This window comes from Tachyglossus aculeatus, unplaced genomic scaffold (genome assembly GCF_015852505.1).
Source record: "Tachyglossus aculeatus isolate mTacAcu1 unplaced genomic scaffold, mTacAcu1.pri scaffold_108_arrow_ctg1, whole genome shotgun sequence".
Taxonomy (NCBI): Eukaryota; Metazoa; Chordata; class Mammalia; order Monotremata; family Tachyglossidae; genus Tachyglossus; species Tachyglossus aculeatus.
In genome coordinates, this window is record NW_024044845.1 from 691,735 (window position 1) to 713,163 (window position 21,429).

The window sequence follows — 21,429 nt, forward strand, 5'->3', positions numbered from 1 at the left end:
CAATTTTCCATACGCTTTCATCAAGTATGGTTTGACTGTTCCCAGATTGTTATTTATGGTATTTATTAAGGGCTTACTATATGCCAAGCACTATTGTAAGGACAGGGGTCATTTTCACAAAGGAATATTGAGATAATTGTTTCTCTGCTCAGGGTTCGTTTGACAATGTCCAGTGGGCCGATATTGAAAGTGGTTTAAATCCAGCTCACCAGAATCCAGCTCAATGCTCATGCCCTTGGACTTAGTTTTTTTTCAACATCTGAGGGACTGTGAGTTCAGGAAGGTGTGGCCTTATGGCACCCCCTCCCAGAATCACGGGATTTAGAGTGGGAGACCATCCATTTTTATCTTGCCTTCCTCTCTGAATCAAGGCAGTAGGGAGGGGAATCCTGGGTTTCTTTCCACCCAGAAACGTGCAATTTGGAGCTGAATGCAATTGAAAAATAACCCACTCCAGCTTCAAGCCTTGCAGTTACTGCTAGGACTTGCTGATATCCTGCAACAACTAAACGGGTCAGCTAGGGAGCATCCAACGTCAGGGTCTTCCTGGACGAATTGTGAAATACAGTCAACTGCACAACATACAGTAGACATCGCATCAGCGTCCTTTCCATAGATAACAAACTTCCCAATTGTCTGTTCTCTTAACTGCCAGTTGTTTAATGCATTTATGGCTCCAGAAATGGACTCGACTAATATTTACCAGACCTTTAAAAAGACTCCTAGAGATTTAGTTTGAGTTGTAAATCTATCACAAACTAGATAGGAAACCTGCATGACTTAATAGTAATAATAGTAATACTAATAGTTATGCATCATACACGCTACACCACACACGGAGCTTTAAGAAGGATTTGAACTAATTTGTGGACAAGTCATTAAAAATTGGTTGCACTAGAGGGAAAGGTATGGTTATATGGGGAAAAGAAAGGAATGTTACAAAGTCCCTAAACATTAGGATCAGATGAGGTAACTGAGGCATAGAGAAGCTAAGTGGCTTGCCCAAAGTCATACAGCAGACAAGTGGTGGAGCCTTCTGACACCGAAGCCCATGTTCTAGCCACTACATTGTGACAGCAGTGGGCAGAGATAAGCCGTTGGTGAATCGGGGATTTCTAAGGAAGTGAGAGGAAACCCCCCAAAAACCTCACACAGTCACTGAAAGCACACACAAACAGGGAAGCAAAGAGAGAGAGAGTCACAAATGGAGTCACAGAAGGATTCATAAAGGCAAAAACAGAATCTCAGATGGGCAGAGACGGTGTCAGACCCAAAGAGCCATAAAGTACCAGAATTCAAAGACATGGAGAGAAGTTCAGAATGAACAGAGAAAACAATACAAATACAATATGTTTTCCAAAGCTTTTGAAGTTTTAAGATCAATAAAGCTAAAAGCTCAGCAAAAGTTTTTATATTGTCAATAATCTAGCTTTAGCTTCAGGTTCACAAATTCACTTTCTAAGGCTAATCGATTTCACCAACATGAGGAAAAAGCATCAGACAAGAAATTCTTAAAATCTCCCCAACCGGAGTCGGTCCAGTTACCGGTATTCTATGTCAGACTCTTTCATCTCTCCTCTCTCAACTATGCATGTTTCATAAAACTCTGTTATAAGTCCCCTCTGCATCTACGCCCATTCTCTCTTGGTGCTTACCCACTTTTATAGTTTCAGCTACCACTTCCATATGGAAAACTCCACAGAGCACATATGTATATATCTGTAATCATATATTTATTTATATGTAATTATTTGTATTAATGTCCCTCTCCCCCTCTAAACTGTGAGCTCACGGTGGGCAGGGAATATGTCTGTTGTTATATTGTATTCTCCCAAGTGATTAGTACAGTGCTTTGCACACAGTAAGCGCTCAATAAATACAAGTGAATGAATGAGTGAACTCCCAAATCGACTTCTTTAGCCCTACCCCTCATGCTTAACCTGCAATCCCACATCCCTCTTGCCTCCAAGACATTTCCACTTGGACATCCCACTGGCCCCTTAATCACCATCATCATCAATGGTATTAACTGAGCGCTTACTATGCACAGATTGTTGTACTAAGCGCTTGGGAGAGTACAACTCAACATTTGGCAGACATGCTCCCTGCCCACAATGAGCTTACAGTCTAGAGGGGGAGACAGACATTAGTATGAATAAATAATTCACAATATATAATTTAAAGATATGTACAGAAATGTCATGTCTTTATTTCCTGTTTTCCAGGTGCTAAGTACAGTTTTTACTCCCTGTGGGTATTCAGCAAATATTACTACCACTCCTTCTTCTCCCCTTTATCCTCCTCCCCTCTTCCTCCCCGCCTCCTATTACTATTACTAGAGAAGCAGCATGGCTTAGTGGAAAGCACATGGGCTCGGGAGTCACCGGATGTAGGTTCTAACCCCGGCTCTGCCACTTATCAGCTGTGTGACTTTGGGCAAGTCACTCAACTTCTCTGGACCTCAGTTACGTCATCTGTAAAATGGAGATTAAAACTGTGAGCCCCACGTGGGACAATCTAATTACCTTGTATCTACCCCAGCACTCAGAACAGTGTTTGGCACATAGTAAGTGCTTAACAAATACCATTATTATTATTATTATCATTATTATTGTTATCATTATAACTATTATAGGGGGTCTGAGAAGACAGTGACCATAAAAGGTAGAATCATTTTATTTTCCTAAAGAATTGCCTCCAACAGGATAATATTCTGGTGCTTATACCAGTGATGAGGTTTGAGCCCACAAAGGAAATGGAAACCAGAAATGGTGTAGCAAACCTTTCTGAATGTGTCAGACATCCTGCTAAACAATCAGTCAACCAATCAATCATATTTATTGAGCACTTACTGTGGGCATAGCATTGCACTAAGCACTTGGGAGAGTGTAACTTAACATAACTGATAGTTATGTTTCCTGCTTATATTGAGATTACACCTAAGAGGAGGAGAAAGACGTTCATATAAATAAATTAAGGATATGTACTTAAATGCTGTGGGGCTGAGGGAGGGATGAATAAAGGGTGCAAATACAAGTGCAGAAGGGATGCAAAAGGGAGTGGGAGAAGAGGAAATGAGGGCTTCGTTGGGCAAGGCCTTTTGGAGATGTGCCTTCAAAAAGACTTGATTTGGGGCAGTGAGTGCTTGTGTAACTAATCTGCAGCCATCCCATCACTGAAAAATAACTCAAGTAGGAACGTTTTGATGTAAATGAATGTCAGATCCTGATAGCCTAACGTGACTAACTCTCATAATAAGAGTTGGGTTGGTGTGAGATTTCAACAAGGAGAATGAATTCTCTTTGTTTTCACTTATATACTTTAAACCAACTTTCTATATCACCTATTGCTTAATGGTTCATTGTAGCATACTGGATTGATCCTTACATCGCTTCAGTACTGTGTTCAAATATTCATTTTCAAACATTCTCTTTTTATCAGTGTGCATCAGTGAACACCATTGTACATCTCTCACCTATAGGATTTCCATCCAAAGTATTATTCTCACAGTTCAAGGAGAAACCACAAGGTTTCTTTGAAATTTTTTTGATCGAGTGAATTCCTAGACAGTAATATTACTAAGTAATATTGAGAAGTAATGTTTCGTGGTGGATGAAAAGCACAGCCCTGAGAGTCAGAAGGACTTGAGTTTTAATCTGAGCCCTGCCCCTTCTCTGCTGTTTTACCTTGGGCAAGTCGCTTAAGTTCTCTGGGTCTCAGTTACCCCACCTGTAAAGTAGGGATTAAGATTGCGAGTTCCATGTGGGACATGGGCTATGTCCATCCTGATTACCTTGTATCTACCCCAGCCCTTAGAGTAGTGCATGGTGCATACTAAACGCTTAACAAATACCATAAAACAATATAAACAAAATTTAGGTGAACATGTGACTATCCACAATCAGTTGTTTTCTGATACCCCATACCTATAAGGCCTTTACAATGAGACTATAAACATTTGTGCAGAGTCATGGCATTATCTGTAGAATTGGTAAGCATATTTTTGAGAATCAGGGACATTGTCAAAATATTAGAGAAAATAGTATAAAAAGTATCCTTTTTAGTTAAATGGCTTCAGATGAGAGGAAAAAAAGGAATTTAGGAATAAACTGAAAAAGCCAATGAGGCCGAAATCTTTACCTTGAGTTGCTGTTGTGGATCTTGATGCTCTTTGGTGAATTTAGGATTTTACCACCCCCAATCTTAGATATTCACACAATAAAGCTGCTTTAGAGAAGAAGGACACAGCACACTTTTGGGGTAGACAGGTTGGATATGTGGCCACAAAACAAGTAAATCATTTAGGTAAAACTTCTCAGGTAATCAAGATCAGCCTGCAGCTGGCCTACCACATTCAGTTCGCAAAGATTGTGTGACCATGTGCTCTGGCACAGGGCTGAAAACTTAATGCCTGGAGGACAGCTCACTGACCTTCCTCTTTGCAAATCTGTAGCTGCAGAAAATCGGAAAGACCACTAGGAGGAGACCCTTTTATTAATGCCTCTCCATCCCTCCTTCCAGTATATAACTTCACAGGTTTCTCTTTGAACTGCAGATAGACATTTAAAGGGGATCCAATAGAAGTTCACAGCTCTATTATAATGCTTAGGATTCTCTCTCCTCTCAGAGGAATTACTTTTTTTTTCTTGAAGCATGTGCCAAAGCAGTTAAACCCTGGGCTATTTGGGAGATTATCTGTGTATCTGCCTAATCAACTCCTTTAATTTAGGAGCTGCCTTGGGGCCAGTGATGCTGAGTCAGATTCTCCAGATGTGTGTGCAAGATATATGGGTGTGCCAAAATGCACACACATGCCTGTGGTCTATGCACCTGAACTAGATAGATAGCAGCCCCTGAACATTGGAGAAGCAGCGAGGTGTAATGGATCATGGGCATGGGAGTCAAGAGGTCATAGTTTCTAATTCTGACTGTGCCACTTGTCTGCTATGGGCCTTGGGCAAGTCACTTCACTTCTCTGGGCCTCAGTTACTTCATCTGTAAAATGGGGATTGAGACGTTGAACCCCATGTTGGGCAGGGACTGTGTCCAACCCAATTGGCTTATATTCTCCCCAGCACATAGTGCAGTGCCTGGAAATTAGTAAGGGTTTGCAAAATACCACTATTATCATTATTATTATTACCCCGAGTGAACAGTGATACGGAGGGCTGGGATAATTTCTGGGTGCCTGGATTGGGCTGTTGGCTACAGTTCTCCCTGTCTTTCAATCAATCAGCCAATGGTATTCCCAAGCAATCAGTACAGTGTTCTGCACACAGTAAGTGCTCAATAAATGTGATTGAATGTGCTTACTTTGTGCAAAGCACCATAATAAGTGCATATTAAAAGCACTTACTGTATAAAGAGAATTGTACTAGTAATACAATACAATACAATGAAATACACAATACAATACAATAACACTGATGGAAACTATGTCATACCTACAATGAGCTTACAATCTTCCGAAGTAGAGTGAAAGGTCTTTGGTCTCCCCCTGCCCCCTTCATATTTTCAGTCTGGATGGCTTCATTGTAATTAATTCCTCTCCTCTATAAAATCTTCATCTTCTCCCCTGGGCTTCTCATAAAGCTCTCCCTGAGTCTACAGGGCCTAGCTCTTCTCAGATTCAGCTGACTTAAGCCACCACTATGACCCAATCCCTTGCTTGCTCACTCTCCCTCTGTTCTCTGTCCCACTATCCCTCTGTCAAGTAAGAAGACAATTTTGTTCTTCCTGTTCTGGTCACTGTCTTCTCAGACCTCTTCTGCCCTTGTAGTAGCAAAAGCAGTTAGACTGTTAACTCCACGTGGGAGAGGAACGGTGTCTGATCTGATTAACTTGTATCTATTCCAGCACTTTGTGTCAACCATTGTTTTACATAGTTACTATCTAGGAAGAGCCTGGAAAAAGTCATGAAATGTGCTGATGTAACAATTGCCACAAAAATACAAATTGTCAACTCTATGGTGTTTCCAGTGACAGTGTATGGGTCTGAAAGCTGGACAGTGAAAGAACAGGATGGAAAAAAATCAATTCTTTTGAAATGTGGTGTTGGAGAAGGCTTTTGTGAATGCCATGGACTGTCCCCCCCCCCAAAATAAAATGGATTTTGGAGCAAACTGAACCAAAGTGGTATTTGGAAGGCCAAATGACTTGACTTAGATTAGGATATTTTGGACACATAATCAGTAGTACTAATTCTCTGGAGAAGACACTAATGCAAGAAAAGTCCAGGGCAAACGTGGAAGAGGCAGACCGGCAGCTAGATGGATGGAGACCATAGCAATGATTATGGAAGAACCATTAGGAAGGTTGTGGACTATGGCAGAGGACAGGATGTTCTGGAGAAAATATATCCATGGAGTCACTATGACTCAGAAATGACTCGATGGCATTTAATAATAATAATAAATGTGTCAAACAGTGTTTAACATACAGTATCCCCTTAAAAATACCATAATTAGTAGTAGTAATTGTAGGCAGTAACAATAGTAGTAGTATTCGGTGAGCACCTGCTGGGTCTGATGCACTATCCAGCCAAACGCTCACACACAGATTTGTGACCGCACCCTACATCTGAAGGAGGAAAACCTAGAAAGTAAGTCAGCATCTCTCCCTGCCCACCACTCATTCTACACACATTCCATTCAACTAGCCCCCTCAGCCTGCCTGACAAGTTCGGCCAATGTTCCACATGGCTCCGACTAGGAGCCGGGAACAAGCCTCTTACCTCGGTAGTGAAAGTTGGGGCCTCCACCACACCTGCTCTCTGTTGGTCACTAAGGTCATAGAGGCTTTGATCAGGGTGAATGGATACACCCTTTAGCCTTGGATCTTTAAAAGGCTTCACCAGATTTGGACTGGGCCAGCCACTGTGAAGCTGTTCGAGGCCTGGCCAGGGCCCCACATCCAGCACTACTGGCACATGTCCTTGGAAGATGATGAGTTCGAGGTAGGACAGCCCAGCTCAAGGGGACAGCTTCGGTAGACCGCCTCTCTACCATTTTTTTAATTGCATTTAAGGGCTTACTATGTGTCAAACACTGTTCTAAGTGCTGGGGTAGGTTCAGGCCAATTAGGTCAGATACAGCCACTGTCTCACATGGGGCTCACAGTCTAAGTAGGAGGGAGAACAGATATTGAATCCCCATTTTACATTTGAGGAAACTGAGGTACCAAAAAGTCAAGTGATTTGCCCAATGTCATACAGCAAGCAATTGGCAGAATCAGGATTAGAACGCGGGTCCTCTGACTCCAAGGCCTGTGCTCTTTCTACTAGGGCACCCAGCTTCCATACTTCCCCTGATCAACTCTATGGGCAGTAGGTAAGTTTTAAACTGTCAGTGAGGCAAGAGTTCATACACAAGACAGATCGCAGGGGAATCTGTGGGAAGGTCTGGGAAACTGTAAAAAATGAGGAGTTGGAGAATGGAGTTTCTAGCTCTAGTTCTGGTGGTCGGGGTGAGAGGATTATTTTGAGTCTCTCTTCTCCATTTCCTTCCTCCACACTGAAAGTTACTTGTCACAGAGATGGAACTAGAATTCTCACCGACACCGCCAACCTGCCGGAACAGGATGTCCTGACATTGCCACCTTCCCTGGCTCATTCCAGTGACTCGTTCCAGAGCCTTTTCTGGCACCTTGTGACCAGCCCCAACTCTTCAGGGCTACCTCTATCGTTTTGGGCTGAGTAAGGGTGTCCTGAGAAGGCTCTCTCAGGCCTCCAGTCGACCCTTCTCTGGTTTGTCTGAACTGAAACTCTTAATGGACTTTTGGCTTAATATTCCTTGTACAGTACCTTGTGCCTTGTCCACCTCTGGGCCTATGCCTAGGGACCTTTTCTGACCCCCTCCAGATCTGAATTGGCAGCAGGGTTTTTCCTGATCCCAGGGGCCCAAAATATGGAGGTCTTGAGTGACCACTTTCTGTTTATGTCTCCTAGGCTGGTGACAATATTAAATGCCAGGTGGTTGTGGTAAGAAACTTTTTTTCACTTTCACCCCTGCTCCCATCTATCTCTATCTGCCTGGGTTGCTCATCCCTAAGTTCTCTTCCCTCCCCTCCATCTCTTTCCTCCCTTCCCTCCAGCTCCAAGACCCCAGCCATCCTCTCCTCTCATCTTTCCTCCAGTCAGTCTGTGGTATTTATTGAGTTCTTACTGTGTGAGAGCACTGTACTAGAATATAACAGAGTTGGTACCCACGTTCCCTGCCCACAATGATCTTATAGTTTGAAATAGCATGTCTCTTGCCCTATTTTCCCCTTCCTATCCCTGTCCTTGTTTCAGCACCTCATCATGTGCTTTTCTCCAGAGATGGTCTATGAAAAAAATGGGAAGAGTGAGAAAGCAGGTAGGAGATGAGACTCCATTGACTCAAACCAAACATTTACCATTCATTTTAAGAGGCTGCCTTTTGTCTGGGGGGGAATTAGAGGCATGAGAAAGAGGAGAGAAGGAAGACTTGAATCTGTTCTGAAGGAGGGGCTAGAGATAGAGCAGTCCAACACTTTCACATAGGTGCCTCTGCCACCCAGAGTATCCTAAAATTCCCCAAGACGGGTCTTGCAAACCTATTTCCAGTGATGTGCTTCTGTTCTCGTCACAGCCTCAATTGAAGCAATTAGTGCATTATTTGTGTTGACTGGGCCTGGGTCTTTCTAACCACTGCCCATCACTTGAAAACCCTGGGGATGGTCAGTTCCTAACCTGGGTAGGGCCTGGATAGAGAGATAGAGTGACTCATTATCCCTGGACTGCCATGCCTATAAGGAATTCAACATAGACATATTAGAGGATGGAGCCCTCTCTGCCTAGGGAGAATCCTTTCTTAGTCAATGGAATTTATTGAGCACTTACTGTGTGGAGAGCACTATACTAAACGCTTGAGAGGATACAATGTAACAGTAAACAGATGTGTTCCCTGCTCACAATGAGCTTACAGTTTGGAAGTCTTGTCTCCAATAGCGGACTCCTCCAAAGGGGGAGGACAATTTTGATGGCAGCCCAGCAACCCATCCACACAGCTGGGATCACTTAGCATGACTCAGGGTTCCACTGCACCTCCATCCTGCAAGTGACCCTTAGCTGTATTCCCAGTGGAATGGTTTCCACTGGAATTAGAGGGAAAGACTCTGCCTCTTGCACCCTCCTAGCTTTTTTTAATGGTATTTGCTAAGTGCTTACTCTGTACCAGGCACTGCACTAAGTGCTGGGGAAGATGCAAGCTAATCAGGTTGGACACAGTCTACATCCCACAATGAACTCACGGTCTTAATCCCCATTTAACCAATGGGGTAACTGAGACACAAAGCAGTAAATTGCCCAGGGTCACATAGTGAAGAAATGGCAGAGCTGAAATTATAACCCAGATCCTCTGACTCCCAAGCCTTTGACCAATCCACAAGGCCATGCTGCTTTTGAGCCATTCCAAGCCTGCAGAAAGATTGGCTGATGATACCAGCCTGCACCAGGAGAGGCATTCTCCATTTTTGAGCAAGAATGTGAAGTATGATGGGAAGCCTCAATGCCTTGGTCATCACCTCAAGATAGAGCCACAACTTCCCTCGGAAGTGAACTGATGACACCCAGATCTACATCTCTGCCCCTGCTCTCTCCCCCTCCCTCCAGGCTCGCATCTCCTCCTGCCTTCAGCACATCTCCATCTGGATGTCCGCCCGCCACCTAAAGCTCAACATGTCGAGGACTGAGCTCCTTGTCTTCCCTCCCAAACCTTGTCCTCTCCCTGACTTTCCCATCTCTGTTGACGGCACTACCATCCTTCCCGTCTCACAAGCCCGCAACCTTGGTGTCATCCTCGACTCCGCTCTCTCATTCACCCCTCACATCCAAGCCGTCACCAAAACCTGCCGGTCTCAGCTCTGCAACACTGCCAAGATCCGCCCTTTCGTCTCCATCCAAACCGGTACCCTGCTCATTCAAGCTCTCATCCTATCCCGTCTGGACTACTGCAACAGCCTTCTCTCTGATCTCCCATCCTCGTGTCTCTCTCCACTTCAATCCATACTTCATGCTGCTGCCCGGATTATCTTTGTCCAGAAACGCTCTGGGCATGTTACTTCCCTCCTCAAAAATCTCCAGTGGTTACCAATCAATCTGCGCATCAGGCAGAAACTCCTCACCCTGGGTTTCAAGGCTCTCCATCACCTCGCCCCCTCCTACCTCACCTCCCTTCTCTCCTTCTACTGCCCAGCCCGCACCCTCCGCTCCTCCACCACTAATCTCCTCACCGTACCTCGTTCTCGCCTGTCCCGCCATCGACCCCCGGCCCACGTCATCCCCCGGGCCTGGAATGCCCTCCCTCTGCCCCTCCGCCAAGCTAGCTCTCTTCCTCCCTTCAAGGCCCTGCTGAGAGCTCACCTCCTCCAGGAGGCCTTCCCAGACTGAGCCCCTTCCTTCCTCTCCCCCTCGTCCCCCTCTCTATTCCCCCATCTTACCTCCTTCCCTTCCCCACAGCACCTGTATATATGTATATATGGTTGTACATATTTATTACTCTATTTATTTATTTATTCATTTATTTTACTTGTAAATTTCCATCCTATTTATTTTATTTTGTTGGTATGTTTGGTTCTATTCTCTGTCTCCCCCTTTTAGACTGTGAGCCCACTGTTGGGCAGGGACTGTCTCTATGTGTTGCCAATTTGTACTTCCCAAGCGCTTAGTACAGTGCTCTGCACATAGTAAGCGCTCAATAAATACGATTGATTGATTGATTGATTCCATGCCTGATTAATCAAATGCTTAATACCTTATTGGGTCTTCTTCTATGATGGCACTTGGAACCAATACATTCTCTATCAAGTAATAGCTTGTGTCACTGAGAAAAAGGTTAAAACCAATGACAAATTTGTCCCTTTCCCTGCTTTTCCCTCGCCACCACAAGCACCTTTGTCTTTTCCTTTTCTCTCTTTTTTTTGTAAATGGTATTAGTGAAGTGCTTCCTATTTGCCAGGCACTGTAGTAAGCGCTGAGGTGGATACAACCTAATCAAGTTGGACTCAGTACCTGTCCCTCACGTGGCTCAAATTCTTAATCCCCATTTTACAGTTGAGGGAATTGAAGCTCAGAGAAGTGAAGTGATTTGCCCAAGGTCACACAGGTGATAAGTGGAGGAGCCGAGATAAGAACCCAGGTCCTCTGATTCCCAGACCCGCATTCTTTCCAAAGAGTCATGTTGTTTCTCACAGTGGAGCCAGACTGGTCCCTAACAACTCTCATTTTCAGGAGTAGATGCAGACCTATGCAAACATTGATCCCTCACATTGGACACTGACCTATTTAAGCAGCTTTCTTTTGGCTGGAATAGATTGCAAAGCAGTTCCAATACCGCTGTTTTGATTTTGGTCTTCTCCAAGTTGTTTTGGCTTTCTGATTTGCATAATCTAGGACAGAATCATTAATGAAAGCACACTTTGACTGCCTTCATAGCTAAGCATCATGATTATAGATGTGGAATGCTATCATGGATCATTCTTCCTAATACTGCCCCTCTCCCGATTGTTGATTGGAGAACGATTTAGCATTGGTTTGTTTTGAAATTCACAAGGAGTTCCCATTTTCTATGACCTGCTTGTCAGGAATCAAATTAGAAAGCATCCCATTCTACAGTTAATGACTATGACATGTCTGGTACAATGTGATATTCAGTGGAGCTATAGGAAAAAGACAATAGGAAAAAGACAACACTCTATTGCTAAGGAAACATTTATTTTAATCTTTAAACTAGAACAGGACTGACTGTGCTATTGAGCAGACTCCTCTGATTTCTCCTCATTTGAGATGAGAGAAGGATAAAAAGATCAATGAAAGCAGTAGTAGCAGGAAAATCAGCTTCTTAACATGTAATGGTTGCTAAATAAGCTGAAGTGAGGATGAATACCTCTACAGCTAAGGATCTCTTTAGTAGTTCATGTAGTGGTATTTCTTGAGCACCTACTGAATGTAATATTCATTCATTCAATTGCATTTATTGAGCACTTACCGGGTGCAGAGCACTGTACTAAGTACTTGGAAAGTACAATTCGGCAACAGATAGAGACAATCCCTATCCAACAACAGGCTCACAGTCTAGAAGGGGGAGACAGACAAGAAAACAAAGCAAGTAGACAGGTGTCAGTACCATCAAAATAGTAATACACGGTAACAAGCTCTTGAGAAATACAACAGACATATAAGACATGTGCTCCACTGAGCTTTGAATAGCCTATACGTTTTTCCTAAAAACGTTACCTGAAATCCACGCTTGCCATGTCCCTTACTTGGTCAAATATCACCATTTTCATAGAGTGATGCCTCTTTATCTTCAGAAGTCACTTTTCTTCTCCATAGTTTCCTGATGGCATTTTTCATCTGGACATTTCTCAGGGTGTAGATGAGGGGGTTTAGCATAGGGCTTATAATCGTGTAAAAAACTGCAATAGCTTTATCCATGGGGAATGTGGAGGCGGGCCGCATAAACACAAATATACACGGAATGAAGAATAGGATGATGACGGTGATGTGGGAGTTGCAGGTGGAGAGCGCTTTGTGCCTACCCTGTTTACTGTGTGTTTTCAGGGACCGCAGGATCAGGACGTAGGAAATAATCAACATGACAAAGTTTAATAGACAGATCAACCCACTGTTGGCAGCTACAAAGAGGCTGAGGTTGTGAGTGTCCGTGCAGGCAAGGTTCAGCAAAGGTTTCAAATCACATATGAAGTAATTGATGACGTTGGGGCTGCAGAAGGGTAAATCGACCATGAAGAGAATCTGGATTGTCACGTGCATCAAGCCTCCTGTCCAGACGACCCCCACCAGCACACCACACAAACTCGGGTTCATGGTGGTCATGTAATACAGCGGCTTACATATCGCCACGTAACGGTCACAGGCCATCTCTGTGAGGAGAATAATTTCAGCCCCGCCAAAAAATGCTCTCCAAAGATCTGAGTCAAACAGCCTTTGAAATAGATGATTTTCTTCTCACAGACAGAGTCGATGATCAGTTTAGGTGTGATGACAGAAGAATAGCAGGCATCAATAAATGACAAATAGGCCAGAAAGAGAGAGTCCAGAGTCTTATTGGTGGTTATGGTTACCATAATGATCATATTTCACACCACGGTGATGATATAGATGATTGAAAAAATGACAAAGATGACTTTCTGCACCCTTGGATTAGGTGTAAGTCCCAGTAGAACGAATTCTGTCACATTGTTTTCATTACCCATCAACTCAGGGTAGACGTTGGGAGCACGGGTGAGATCTGCAGATTTTGTATAGAGAATGATGATCCTCGTTAGTTTTGCTTTGAAACAATCGAGTAATAGAACTCAAAGTACCACATCTCTATCATCCTGTCAATTTTCCCCGAACCTCATGGCGGGATGGGAAAGTATTCCAAGCCGTCACCAAAACCTGCTGGTCTCAGCTCCGCAATATCTCCAAGATCGGCCCTTTCCTCTCCATCCAAACTGCTACCCTGCTCGTTCAAGCTCTCATCACATCCCGTCTGGACTACGGCATCAGCCTTCTCTCTGATCTCCCATCCTCATGTCTCTCCCCACTTCAATCCATACTTCATGTTGCTGCCCGGATTGTCTTTGTCCAGAAACGCTCTGGGCATGTTACTTCCCTCTTCAAAAATCTCCAGTGGTTACCAATCAATCTGCGCATCAGGCAGAAACTCCTCACTCTGGGTTTCAAGGCTCTCCATCACCTCGCCCCCTCCTACCTCACCTCCCTTCTCTCCTTCTACAGCCCAGTCCGCACCCTCCACTCCTCCGCCGCTAATCTCCTCACCGTACCTCGTTCTCGCCTGTCCCGCCATCGACCCCCGGCCCACGTCATCCCCCGGGCCTGGAATGCCCTCCCTCTGCCCATCCGCCAAGCTAGTTCTCTTCCTCCCTTCAAGGCCCTACTGAGAGCTCACCTCCTCCAGGAGGCCTTCCCAAACTGACGCCCTTCCTTCCTCTCCCCCTAGTCCCCTCTCCATCCCCCATCTTACCTCTTTCCCTTCCCCAGAGCACCTGTATATATGTATATATGTTTGTACATATTTGTTACTCTATTTATTTATTTATTTATTTTACTTGTACATATTTATTCTATTTATTTTATTTTGTTAGTATGTTTGGTTTGGTTTTCTGTCTCCCCCTTTTAGACTGTCAGCCTACTGTTGGGTAGGGACTGTCTCTATATGTTGTCAACTTGTACTTCCCAAGCGCTTAGTACAGTGCTCTGCACACAGTAAGTGCTCAATAAATACGATTGATTTACTGTACTCAATTCACACAGTGGGAAATTGAAGCAGATCAGGTTAACTTAACTCCTCAAATCCAAAGGACAACTACTCTCCCCCACTTCAAAGACTTATTGAAGGTTCACCTCCTTTAAGAGGCCTTTCCTGGCTAAACCCCCTTTTTCTCTTCTCTACTCCCTTCTGCATCACTCTTACTTGCTTCCTTTATTCATCACCACCCCTCAGCCCCACAGCACCTGGATACATTTATTTATTTATATTAATATCTGTGTCCCCATTTGTACTTTTGGCTCATATCTCTCCAGCCACTCATTCTCCGTCTCCTTGGCGGGCTCCTCCTTCCCCTCCCATCCCCTTACTGTAGGGGTTCCTCAAGGGTCAGTTATTGGTCCCCTTCTGTTCTCTATCTACACTCAGTACCTTGGTGAACTCATTCACTCCCATGGCTTCAACTATTATGTCTATCTGATGACACCCAAATCTATATCTCTGCCCCTGCCCTCTCCCTCTCCTCCAGGCTCGTATCTCCTCCTGCCTTCAGGACATCTCCATCTGGATGTCTGTCCACCATCTAAAACTCAGTATGTCCAAGACTGAACTCCTTATCTTCCCTCCCAACCCCTGTCCTCTCCCTGACTTTCCCATCACTGTAGACGGCAATACCTTCCTTCCCGTCTCACAAGCCTGCAACCTTGGTGTCATCCTCGACTCCTCTCTCTCATTCATCCCACACATTCAATCTGTCACCAAAACCTGCTGGTCTCACCTGCACAACATCGCCAAGATCCACCCTTTCCTCTCCATCCAAACCGCTACCTTGCTAGTTCAATCTTTCATCCTATCCCGAATGGATTACTGCATCAGCCTCCTCTCTGATCTCCCGTCCTCCGGTCTCTCACCACTTCAGTCTATACCTCACTCTGCTGCCCGTATTATCTTTGTACAGAAACGCTTTGCACATGTCACTGTCCTCCTCAAAGATCTCCAGTGGTTGTCTGTCAACCTACGAATCAAGCAAAAACTCCTCACTCTTGGCTTCAAGGCTCTCCATCACCTCGCCTCTTCCTACCTCACCTCCCTTCTCTCCTTCTACAGCCCTACCCACACCCACTGCTCATCTACCACTAACCTCCTCACTGCGCCTCATTCTCGCCTGTCCCGCTGTCGATCCCCATCCCACATCCTTCCCCTGGCCTGGAATGCCCTCCCTCCACATATCTGCCAAGCTAGCTCTCTTTCTCCCTTCAAAGCCCTACTGAGATCTGACCTTCTCCAGACGGCCCTCCCAGACTGAACCCCCCCTTTTCCTCTCCTCCTCCCCATCCCCCCGCTCTACCTCCTTCCCCTCCCCACAGAACTTGTATATATTTGTACAGATTTATTACTCTATTTACTATTCTATTTATTTTGTTAATGATGTGCATATAGCTATAATTCTATTTGTTCTGACGATTTTGACACCTGTCTACATGTTTTGTTTCGTTGTCTGTCTCCCCCTTCTAGACTGTGAGCCTGTTGTTGGGTTGGGACCGTCTCTATATATTGCCAACTTGTACTTCTCAAGTGCTTAGTACAGTGCTCTGCACACAGTAAGCACTCAACAAAAACGATTGATTGAATGAATAAATGCTTAGTACAGTGCTCAGTACACAGTAAGTACTCAATAAAAACTATTGTATTAGTGAATGAACCTACCCATAGGTCTCCTAAATGGTCAGTGGAGGAGTTGGGAACACAGTCAATATCTTCAGTGCCTTTTCAATGCAGTCATCCCTGGAGTACACTCAGTTGGATTTCCGTGCCCTTTTCAATAGACAAGAAGCTCAGTAATACTTACTATTCCAGTCTCATGAATGACAACCAATAATCTCATCCATATTCCCCCTAAGAGAAAAGTGCATTAGTCTGATGGTTCAGGACTTTCTAAAATCCTACTGGGAAGAGGATGATAAACCAAATGTTTAGCAGACAAGAAACCTATAACCTTTTGTATTACCCTGATGTTCCTCTGTGATTATTTCTCATCTTATGGCAGCTTTAGGTTTCTTCCTCCTTCTTATGGGATCAGGGCACAATTTATTTTCCAGAGAAAGAAGAAAAGGTTCTGCCTAGGAAATAGATTGTAGGTAACCCAGGAATCTCACATAGAAACATGAACTCAGAATTTAACGTTAAACTTGCAGACTCTCTTCCCATTGATAAGAGTGATAACTGCTACCTCTCCAACTTCTAGTGGTGGTAGGGCCAAGCTTAAAGTCTTTGTTATAATTTAATGCATGGGTATTGGTACAAACAAAGTATTGGAAGGTGGTATGCAAACTTGCAAAAGCTATCAAGCTCTGGGAAAGGACTTGAATAGTAGTTCTGGACAGTACGTATGTTCGCTTATTGTTATACCATACTCTCCCAAGTGGTTTAGTACAGGGCTTTGCACACAGTAAGTGCTCAATAAATAAGACTGATAGTACATTTTTAAAGGTATTTGTTAAGTAATTACGATGTGCTGGGGTAGATACAATTTGATCAGGCTGGACTCAGTTCCTGTCCCACATGTGGCTCACGGTCTTAATACACATTTTACAGGTGATGTAACTGAGGCACAAAGAGGTTAAATGCATTGTCCAAGGTCCCACAGCAGACATGTGGAGCAGCTAGGATTAGAACCCCGGTCCTTCTGATTCCCAACCCGTGCTCTATCCATGAGGCCACATTGCGTCCTTGGTCCTTGGTGGCAAATGCACAGCAGCCCTGTTAGAACAAGGAAACAAGGAGCCTTCCCACCTTCACCATTCAGAATGGCAGGGCCACCCCAGGTGATTGACAGCTGTTGCTGGGAAGTCCCCCAAGTCTTCACTCTCATTCTAGAAATTTCCAGCAATGAGGAGCCTCTATCCGCAGGCTGGACCAGTAAAGAGAGGCAACCAACAGACCACATGGATAGATGATAATAATAATTATGGTATTTGTTAAGCTCTTACTCTGTGCAAGACACTGTACTAAGTGCTGGGGTGGATAGAAGCAAATCAGTTTTGACACAGTCACTTGTCCCATTTGGGGCTCACTCAAATATTTGGCCTTTTAGTTGTCACTACTGTGAATCTTAATCTTTGCAATACATCTTGTCTCTCATGTTGCCACTTTAGCTTCCCTGAAATCTCTCAGCTCTGAGGGGAGTTGCAAAGCTCTCTCCACTTGAGCTACCTACATCACTGTTGTTATCTTATTCTTGTACATTTTATCTTTCTGTGTGTGCGACCTACATTCACCCTGCCCATTGATGAGGTGACAGCAGTATTTTATTCTGTTATAAAACCCATGCTTAACCCCTAAATCTACATTCCAAGAAATTCAGAAGTTAAAAGCTTCATGGAAAAGACGTATGGTGCAGAACAGTGACCGGTTATCAACCATAAATGTCTCAGTACGAAATTAATTTATTGGTATATAGAGAAATTTGTTAAAAGAGATTTTCTGTTGATTTTCTGAGAAGACATTTCCCCACTATTGATCAAAAAGATGCTGGACACTGAAATAACTAGATCATAAATGCAGACAAGTACACTGTAACCCTTCTCTCCCAAGTTTCATGTTCATATTAATGTCAGTCTCCCCACCTAGACGATAAGCTTATTATGGGCAGGGAATGTGCCTTCTAATTCTCTTGTATTATAGTCTCCCAAGTGCTTAGAACGGTGCTCTGCACATAGTAAGCACTCAATAAATTCCATTGCTTGATTGATTTATTGATTGATTGAGAGAATGGGTGATCCAAAAGTCTAGTCAAGGAAGTCAAGTCTTCTCCATGTTCGGTAGCTGTCACAAGGCAGTAGGGGACAACACCTCCCCTCCCCCTAAACCTGGGCTCAGTGATGCTGAAATGCTTTTAATTCTTTCTACCTCCCTTGGGGGAATGATTCAGGCTGGGAAATAGGTAGCATTAGAGCTGTGGTGATTTGCTGCGGCTGTCCCTAGTTCCCCCAAAATGCCCCAGACCTAGCCTTTCACCTCACTGATTTATCAGGTTTTTGAGAGGCCTTGCTTTGGCCAGCAAGCAGCCAGAACTGCTAGTTGTGAAGTGGACAATCAGTTCTCTGAAGTAACCAAATACAAACCTCCTATAGAGACGAAGAGGGATAGAAGGAAGAGTTATGTTCTTTCCAGCAAGAGGGGAAGAATCAAACTTCACTTGTAAACTTCGATTTCAAAATTTTCTTACAAATGCGCTTTCCAAATTTTAGATCCTGCTCGACATGCTACCTCTAGTTCTTTGTAGCATATCTCCTGATGTTGCCATCAATATCTCAAGAGCCCAATTCCTCCTTCCCACTGATCCTGGTGCCAGGTCATACTTGTCAGTTCTTGCATTCAATACCGAGTCCCAGAAAGGGCATAGCCCCCACGGTATCCCCAGCAGGATACATATGAAATAGTTATAATAATGATAATTGTGATATTTGTTAAGTGCTCACTATATGCCAGGCACTGTACTAAGCACTATTGTGGATATAAGCAAATCGGGTTGGATGCTGTCCCTGTCCCATGTGGGGCTCACAATCTTAACTCCCATTTTACAGATTAGGTAACTGAGGCTCAGAGAAGTGAAGTGACTTGCCCAAAGTACCACAGCAGACAAGTGTTGGAATGTGTTGAAATGATGTTAGGTCTTTGACCAGCTGCAGGTGCATAACGGACAGAGGAGCGGGTGAGGGGCAGTGCTATTTGCCTAAGAGGTATATGACTGGATAATAGATGTGCCTGGGCTCCCCTGTCTGACTGACCTACATCTTGTTAGAGGGGATGATTAACATCTTGCTAATGAGTTGATAATTCCTTTGGAAGATTTCCAAGTTCTAGAATGCAATCTGAAGCAACCTGGTAGGGTTTGGGTTCTAAACCTGACCTTGCCACTTGTCTGCTTTGGGACTTTGGGCAGGTCACTTCTCTGTGTCTCAGTTACCTCATTTATAAAATGGGGATTAGGTCTGTGAGCCTCACGTGGGGCATGGACTGTATCCAACCTGATTAGCTTGTAATTACCCCAGCACATATTACAGGGCCTGTAGATACCGTGATTTATTCATTCATTTTTAAATTTATCTATTTATTTATTTATATTAATGTCTGTCTCCACCACTGGACTGTGAGCTGGTTGTGGGGAAGGAATGTGTCTGTTGTTATATTGTACTCTCCCAAGTGCTTAGTTTAGTATAGCACTTTATACACAGAAAACACTCAATAAATACAATTGAATGAATGAATGAATGCCTGGCATACAGTAAACATCTAAAAAATACCATTAAAAAAATAAAACATTACAAAACAAAAGAAAAAAACAACTCTGCAGCTTCTTACCTCTTTTGACCAAGGCATATGGGATGTGATGTCAACCAGTCAGTAAATCATATTGATCAAGTGCTTACTGTGTGTGGTGCTCTATTACTAAGTGCCTGTGAGAGTACAATATAACATTATGAGACATATTCCCTGCCTACAGTGAGCTTACAGTCTAGAGGGGGAGACAGACATTAATATAAATAAAATTACAGATGTGTATGTAAGTTCTGTGGGGCTGGGAGGGAAGATGAATAAAGGGAGCAAGTCAGGGCAATGCAAAATGAAGTGGAAGAGGAAAGGACGGCTTAGTCAGGGAAGGCTTTTTGGAAGAGATGTACGTTCAATGAGACTTAAAAGAAGGGGAGAGTAATTGCCCATTGGGCATGAAGAGGAAGGACATTCCAGGCCAGGGGTGAGATGTGGGCGAGAGGTCGAAGACGAGATCGAGGTACAATGAGAAGGTTGGCATTAGGAATAGGAAAATGAAGTCTTCAGGAAGATCCCAAATGAGCTGGAGCCTTGTGGGTTTTGAAAGGCCACTTGAATGGACACCATCTCTACTGCTGACTGATTCCCATTCTTAAGTGGATGTTATCTACATAGACCTTCAATGGAGAAGAGCTGGCATTGGTGGATAATGTTTTTATCCATGCATTCTGTCAGAAGTAATGTATTAATTTTGGCTAAATCCATGAAAAGCCATTGAAGAAAGGTTCTCTATGGGTGTGAAATATTCCTTCCCAACAAAATGTGGTCACAGGGGGCCAGCGGTTGGGTAGGTTTGGGAATGGAACAGAGAACATCCAGGAATAGGACTCGTGAATTTGGACAAAACTATCTGTCAGAAAGACTCTTGCCAATCAGGCAAGCAGAAAAGCAAGGTTGGAGTGCAAGCCCAACTTTGCCTGAACTTAAAGAGATATCTGTTAAACTGAGAACAAAATAGAACATTCAGTAAAACCAAGTGGATTCCAACATAATAGGACCGAATGTTAAATAAACCTGAAGTGGATTAGTTTTAGTGGGACCTGTGCTCTCTTCATCTTTGTTTTTGTTTTCTGAACTGATAATTTCGCTTCCCGTTGCCATGATGTAACAAAGACTATTTTTCTAAGGGAACATTGTATTTGTCAGATTCAACTCTTTTGTCCTCTGGATTGTACGCTTGTTGTGGGCAGTGAAGGTGACTACCAATTCTGTTATATTTTACTCTAACGAGCACTTGGTACAATGCTCTGCTCAGAGGAAGTGCTCAATAAATACCATTGATTAATTTTTGTCTATTAACAACTTTACCAACCTAAAGTGCCCACTGATGCTGTCTCCACTTGCCAAATGTATGAAATCAAAGATGTAAAAGTCAGGCAAGCAAGTGAGCAATCTCTTTTACGTGAAGTACATAAACAAATGAGCTGTAAAATTTCCCTCCAAAATTATCTGAAAAATTTTCTCAGTTATCTTCTCCAAATCCAAAACCAAATCCAGGGGACATTTGGTTGTAAGGTTCTGGTGACTGGCAATTTGATGATAGTCATAAGAGGAATGGAAATGATTTCTGTTTTGGGATTAAAATGCAGTGAAAATGTGTTTTTCCTTCCCTGTAGCTATACTCATTTTTCTAAAGCAAAATTCAGTTTGGCATCATCTTGGGCAAAGAGAGAATGATCATATTCCCATGAGGCTGATTAGACAGACCGTTATGAGGTTCCTGAATATGTGTAGAATCCATCTTAAATGTGAGAGGAGAAACAGTGTACCTAATGAACCGGCTTCAGGGCAGACCTAAAGCAAGGATAGACAAATCGAGTCAGGCAGAGACGTTTGTCAC

General features: G+C 43.6%; 1 pseudogene; it reads right to left on the reverse strand.

Moving 5' to 3' along the window:
- Positions 1 to 12,286: 12,286 nt before the first annotated feature.
- Positions 12,287 to 13,236, reverse strand: LOC119922542 (annotated as a pseudogene).
- Between the last annotated feature and the right edge of the window lie 8,193 nt (positions 13,237 to 21,429).